The 5,370-nt window shown below is 43.5% G+C and overlaps 1 protein-coding gene across 1 annotated transcript in view; it reads left to right on the top strand.

Moving 5' to 3' along the window:
- The window catches only part of Mcph1 (microcephalin 1), a 255,579-nt gene extending 255,044 nt beyond the window's left edge, over positions 1-535 (top strand). The window contains exon 17 of the mRNA XM_029480675.1: positions 21-535. The gene's annotated coding sequence lies outside the window, so the exon portion shown is untranslated. The remainder of the gene's footprint in view (positions 1-20) is intronic.
- Positions 536-5,370: the final 4,835 nt, after the last annotated feature.

Here is a 5,370-nt window from a genome sequence, read left to right on the forward strand (position 1 = left end):
ATGATAGTTGATGATGTCAGGTTGTGCTGGGTGATGGTTGATGATGTCAGGTTGTGCTGGGTGATGATAGTTGATGATGTCAGGTTATGCTTGGTGATCAGCAGTCCAGGCTCTGTGAAAGGAGAGGATCAGATGAGGGTGAGAGAGACCCCACTCATCACCCTCCTCATCTTCTGTAATCTGAGTAATTCTGTTTCCCCTCACAAATCCATAGCTTGAAGCCATCACTTGAAGCCAGAATAATGGTGTTTAAAAAGTGGGGTTTGGGAGACATAAAAGAGATGCTCAGCAAAGAGAAGCAATAATTTTAATTATTAGAAATCAGTCTGATGAAATGTCAAGCNGCACTTATAATTATGGAAAACACTACAATGGAAGAAATACTTACAATATGAATTAAAACTACCAACTTATTGTACAATTCTATAGTCAGCCATGCCAAGTGTATATGCACCGTACAGTGACGTAAGTGATTTAAGTAAAACAGACCACGGTTGATTTTTATGGTTCTTGTTAATCTACAATGCTTGTCCGGTAATACTTCTAATGATTTCAAAATGCAAAATTCAGGCACCTGCAGTCAAGATCAAAGCTCCTGGGCTCCAGGGAGGTGAAAAGGCACTGAAATAAGATGTCAGGAGAACTGAGAACCCTAGGGAGAAGCCATTCACCTGCATTTTTTCTGCATGAGAGTCTCCCACCCCTACCCTCTGGCCTTTCTTTCACCTTAGTCATGTTGAAGTAGTGTCTTGCCTATTCACTCCACTCTGATTCTTTTTCCCAGTGTCCCCATTATCTTCAATTGAGGGATGATCACATGGACTAGCTATTGTCTTTATTCTACAGTCAGTTGAGTACCCCACTTTCCCATATACCTCTGCAAAGCACAGTTGTGGGGGCTCCAGGTCAGGACATGGATGTCTTGACAAGGCTTTGATTCTGTGTCCTGCACTGCTCCTCATCTCCCCACACTGAAATCAGAGGTTTGCCAAACAGCCATTTTCTGACAGGTCATCCCCTGTCCCTTCAACCGGTGAAATCATCATTGCACCTGCCCTGATGTCTGACATCCCAGGGTACAAGTTTGGGAGACATACCCTCATGGAAAAGGGAGCCAGGGCTCTGAGGTCTGTATTATGCTGAGTTATCTCCACCCAAAACAACTCGTGAGTATTCCTAGCACAGATGAGAAAAATGTCTACTACACAGCCCTGAGTTCAGACAATGGAGACAGTAGATAATTATTTTCAGTTATTACATGCTCAGCAATAATTGGATTTAATTAATATCAGGCTGCAAAGTCTAAGAGTATCTGCGGCTGCAGAGTGTTGTGGTCTCTGCTCTCAATGTCACTTTCTTCTCCTAATTTAAAGATGTGAAAGTTTTATGTGTGCCAAGAAGACAGTATCTACTTTTCTCCCTCCCATATCTGAACTGTTAGCTGACAGACAGTAATTAAAATGATTGACCTGAAACTAAACAAGAGCACACACATATTCCATGGGCTAAACTAATATTTTATTTGGTACAAGTTCCCAGCTTAGGCGTTCCTGTTTTCCCAAAGCCTTAAGACCTTCCAGGGGTGAAGCTCCACCTAGAATTCTAAGATGCTGGCAGCTGCTGCTTCATTAATCTGGTTTCAATTTTTTAAGTATTTGGATTCACGGCTTATCTATGGGAACAAATGATTGTTCTATCTTGAAGAGTCCAGAGGGAAGATTTACGGAGAAAGTTAACTTCATATCCCCTTCTGTGGGCCAGCCAACGTGATCCCAGCCAAAGCTAAGGAGAGAGGACTGGCAGGAAAAACTCCCTCGCGGGCTGGGCCAGCACCCACAGGGGAGAGGCAAGGGCTCTATCAGTCAGCAGACTGGGCCAGGAAGAGCTAAAGAAGAGGAGGCTGCCAGACCTCAGGGCTCAACACCAAGAGCACCCTATCAGCTAGAGGGGGCGTTCAGCCAGTGATGTGAAACCCAATCATTAAATGATTGGGAGCCAGTTAGGGGAGGAAGGAGGAGGACTGTCTGTCCTGAGAGTGTGAAGCTGTGGGTGGCAGGAGCCATGCAAGGGTTCTGACTCAAGAGACCACAAGCCTCTTTCCAAAAGTAGAATGAGGATGCTATGTGGGACAGGGCCAGTAGCACAGAAGGAGCTAGAAGGCCCAAGATAGATCTCCTTTCTCAGGGTGATGAAAAGCTGTCACCTCGGCTTGTGGCCAAAGACTTAGAAGGGACTGTACAGCAGCCTTCCACCATAATCAGATCTTTTTTGGTTTTTCGAGACAGGGTTTCTCTGTATAGCTCTGGCTGTCCTGGAACTCACTCTGTAGACCAGGCTGGCCTCGAACTCAGAAANCCGCCTGCCTCTGCCTCCCGAGTGCTGGGATTAAAGGCGTGCGCCACCACGCCCGGCCCATAATCAGATCTTAACAGAAGATTTTGAATTCTATCAATTTTTATGAGAAATCCCACCACAGCCCTAGCTAGGGATTATTGGACACAGGGCCCACTTTATAATATCCTTTGAGCCCAAATTAGACCTTAACTCTTAGCATTGTCATGAGCAGGTGTTCTTGCCTTCTTATGGATATCTAAGGTTGGTTCACACCAAACAAATAGGAACATTTACATTTATTCTGTATCACATAGACCAAGCCCCAAAGGTCAGCAGTACCTAGGACCACACTGCTGTCAGAGGGCTGATGGCCTCTTATTATGGCACTGCCCATAGGGTGATGGCCTTGAAGGGGCTGAATACATCTGAGATGGTGTGTAGCCAGTTGAGTGAAGACCAGGAGAAGGCGCAAGCTAGTTCTATAGCGAAAGGGGTTGGTTTAGAAAATGCTTCCAGTAAAGATGGGGATCTGCTTGTTTTTGAAAGCATAGGACTGCAGAGGGACAAGGGAGAAGCTGGGCACCAGGAGTAACTGGTCAATACAGAGGGCTTTAGCATGGCTGGAGAAGCTGGGCACCAGGAATAACTGGTCAATACAGAGGGCTTTAGCATGGCTGGAGAGTCAAGGAGCCTTATGGAGAGGAATCAGGAAGACACCAGACTTCCGTAGAGTTTGTAGAAAAGGGGGAAAGCAGTAGGTTTGCTTTAGCTTGGCTGGTATGTCAAGGATGGAATGTCCACCAATAGGTGAAAATAGAGGAAGCTTTTAGAGCCTTGTGGTGTACCACTGAGGGAGCCAGATGCTACATATGAATGCTTTTAAAAGAAAAAAAAATCATAAAAAGCCAGGCATGCTGCCTCCTACCTGCCATGTCAGTACTGGAGAGGCTGAAGCAGAANGACTGCCATCAGATTGAGGTGAGCCTGGCATATATAGTGAGAAACTATCTCCAAAAGCCCAAATTGAGTATTCACACAAAGAAAGAAATTGCAAAGATTTAAAGCAGTAACAATTGAAGGTAGGCAAAGGAGATGGAACTCTGGGGGACTGAGGGTAACAGAAAAAATTACTAAAAACTANAACTCCAGAATATTTTACTGAATTACCAAAGATTTGAGACTCTACATTTAAAAAATGTGTCTNGTACCTGAGAAGATCAACTCAAAACAATGAGATTCCTAAGATTTAAAAAGAAAAAAATAAATATCCTTGGGCCATTGAGCTAGCTGGGGCTGCAGTAGCAAGACATCTGCCTGGTGGATTAAATGACAGTAGCCCTTTCCTTTNCTGCACTTGTTGAGCTGGAGGTGTAAAACCCAGGTGTTGGCTTGGTTTCTAGAGAGCCTCTGTCCTAGGGTGGTCTCCTCCCTGTATATGAAAGCCTGGTGTCCACCTCCTCTTCTCAGGACAGCAGTCATAATGGACTAGGGCTCCACCCTCCAGACCTCCTATGTCCCTAGTCACCTGTTANATCTATTCTAGTAGTGACTCGCTTGGCAGGCCTAAAAACCTAGAAGCAGTTTTGAGGCAAAGAGTTTCAAGGAAACTCAGCCTCTTAGAACTTTGACATTCTCATAGCTAGAATGTCTCAGANTTGTCCCTGTAATATTGTGGAGGGTCTTACATGTTTTCTTATAGTATTTTACTGGATAAGAGTTAGACATCTAGCCGGGTGTGGTAGTGTATACCTTTAATCCCCTGCTTGTGGACGTTGTACATCGTGGTGCGGAGCCTAGTGCGCACCACGATGTACAACGTCCACAAGCAGATCTCAAGTGTGGAGGAGAGAAGCCCCAATATGATGAAGAGGACAACTTTTATAAACTCTAATTTGAACCAAACTCATGACACATGTACAGTGTATGTGTATAAACTGTTACACCTATATATAACAAGAAACACATGTAATGCCTAGCTTTGTCCACACAATGAATGTTCCTCAGTGCCCAGGTTATAGTCCTAAAGCAGTATTTCTAAACAAAACTATATCAAGACTTGGCTTGTCAAGACATGTATCTCTACATGGCTAATTTTACACAGACTACTGGGTGATAGCTAGAAAATTCACAGACATGCTGAAAGAGGCTCTTAGCAGGTAAGGTGAAGCATCTTGTGCTTCATGATAACTGTAGTATTTCCAGCTCCTTCAATAGTGTTTCTTGTGGAGCACTCACCTAGTATGTACAAGAACCAAGGTGCAGTCACCCACAAGGGGCTGGGAAAGGTCCAGTATCGATGACTGCAGAAATCCTGACAAGCAGACAGCATGCCTCCAAGAGTCTTGACAATGGTCTTGAGTCTGAATATGATCTCAGCATCAATTTCCAGAAAACGCAGAAAACCAACAGTGATCCTGAAGAATATTTAAAATGTCACCCAATTAATGACACATCTTCCTAGAATTGAGAAATCACTATATTATACCAAGCAAGATAATAAAAAGTTAATTCACATATAGCTATCTTTTAGTCATATCTCATCAAAGACAAAGTGAAAAAAACACCAGAATTAGGCTGATTGTATTCTTCTAATAGCATGTGAACAGAGAGAAAATGGATCTCTTCAATGTCCTAGTCAATATTAATAAATCTGGAATTGTAAATTTAATGTTAGTAACTTCTAAACATGAGATCAAAAAGACATTTTCAGGTAAATGAAAGATCATCATTAACTTTTTGTGTATACATGTGTACATACCCTTCTAGCCATACACATACATGCATATATGAGGATGCATAAGCATGCACCCCTGTATGCCTGTGCAGATGGAAGCTAGGCACTGAACTTGGGTCTCCCTCAATTGTTCTCCACCTTATTTTCTGAGACCTGAACCTGGAGCTCACCAATTAGTGTGACTGTCCTGCAAGCCCCTGAGAGGATCCACCTGTTTCCACGTTGTCAGTTTCGAGACATCTCCCTGGCACCATGCATAACTTTAAACTGTGAAGTAGATATAAAGGAATCTAAAGAAATAT

Source organism: Mus caroli, chromosome 8 (assembly GCF_900094665.2).
Source record: "Mus caroli chromosome 8, CAROLI_EIJ_v1.1, whole genome shotgun sequence".
Taxonomy (NCBI): domain Eukaryota; kingdom Metazoa; phylum Chordata; class Mammalia; order Rodentia; family Muridae; genus Mus; species Mus caroli.